The 1,563-nt window shown below is 48.6% G+C and overlaps 1 pseudogene across 1 annotated transcript; it reads right to left on the bottom strand.

The window, feature by feature from the left end:
* Positions 1-76: 76 nt before the first annotated feature.
* LOC104083716 lies at positions 77-913 on the bottom strand (annotated as a pseudogene). The gene has a single exon (XR_683600.1). The product of XR_683600.1 is annotated as a fibroblast growth factor 9 pseudogene (transcript).
* Positions 914-1,563: the final 650 nt, after the last annotated feature.

Raw genomic sequence — 1,563 nt, 5'->3', positions numbered from 1 at the left:
CCGCCCGCCTCGCACCCCCCGCCGTCCCCCCGCCCGCAGTTCTGCCCCATTATTTCATCACATGACCACTAAAGGGTTAAGGATAATACCTACCAAATCTGCTGTGGTCTTGCCTGGTTCCCTGGATAGTACCATTGGGGAAGATTTCTAAATGAAATCCAGTCCTGCAGTATAGCTGCCTCCGCCTGAGGATCCCCTTTAAATGGTCCAAGTCCGTGACCGCAGGCCCCCTGGGTAGCCCACCTGCCTCAGACTGACCCAGGTGGTCACTTAACAAAACCGGACTATCCACCGGCAAAACGGGCACATTCCCAAAGGGTACTGCATCCTGCACACCGAAATAGTTCCCAACTTCACCTAAGGGAGCCATCAGAAGATTCTGCTTTTAGAGAATAAGAATAAACAATAATGATGGTGCCAAACCCAGGAGATATAAGATTAGGTATATTCCACTCCTCTCCCCTCCCTAGCGCAGTTACAGAGAAAATGTTCTTTCTTCAATCCATTAAACGCATAAATAAAAGTAATATTCTGTTTTGACTGGTACAGGTTCAAGGTCAAACCAGTTAGTCTAAGAAACCACCACTTTATACTCACACACTGACATATTTATAAACATATAGATGTGTATATCTATATAAATGCATATATCCCCAGCTCTTAGTAAGCAATACGGTCTTCAGCCCATCCAACTGTAATAAAGAAAAAAATCCGTAGTTTCTCCATTTGGTTTAAGATAAGAATGACCATAGCAACTTAAATACCTAGGCGTTATAGGGATTTTTTTTTTAAGATGCACAGGCTACGTCAGGATTTATGGATTCTGACTCCAGAAAGGCATGCGCTGTTTTTACTCTATAACAGACTGCATACATCAGCATGAATCCTGCAAAGGGGGAGGGGGGAAATCTCACGTTGTTGGCTGAGATAAATCCAAAAAAAAAAAAAAAAAAAAAGGAAAAAAGGAAAAGGAAAAAAAACTTTTGACGTCCAAATCTATTATCCAGAATTCTCAGGAGGCTCAGCAGATGTCCACTGGTTTAGGATTTTTGACGATCCACAAGCAAAGCAGCAACATACAAGTGCTTGTGTCTTTCTTGGCTGGCTCGAAACAGGTGTTGCTTCTGCAGGGCTCCCTGTGAAATGTTGTACTCCAGCACTGAGCTGCAGCTCTTGACTGTGGATCTCCATCCAGCACGCAGAGTGGCGCAGGAAGAGGCATTGGGCTGGGTTTAAGGTAGTCCTGATTGCTGCTGGAAGGATTCTCCGAGGTCCTAGCGCTCAGCCCTACCTGCTGCAATACAGAGCCGCTTCCAACGCCAGGCACGGCGTGGAGCGGCTCTTACTGCTCTGCGGCAGCGCGGCGCACGCAGGCAAATAAATAAATAAGTGGGCGAAACTTTGGGGGAGGAAAAAAGCAGCGCGATGCTAAATATACCCAGCCCGCCCGCTGCGGGAAGCGGGCTTCTCGGGAGATGCCCGCATAGCCCGAGTCCCCCTTGACATTGGGGGGGAGCAGGGCGGGCAGCGCCCTGCCAGCGGAACCCGGCCCCGGCCCCGGCC

The sequence above is a fragment of the Fulmarus glacialis genome, unplaced genomic scaffold (assembly GCF_000690835.1).
Source record: "Fulmarus glacialis isolate BGI_N327 unplaced genomic scaffold, ASM69083v1 Scaffold48171, whole genome shotgun sequence".
Lineage (NCBI taxonomy): Eukaryota > Metazoa > Chordata > Aves > Procellariiformes > Procellariidae > Fulmarus > Fulmarus glacialis.
This window is presented reverse-complemented; position numbering and strand designations above follow the sequence as displayed.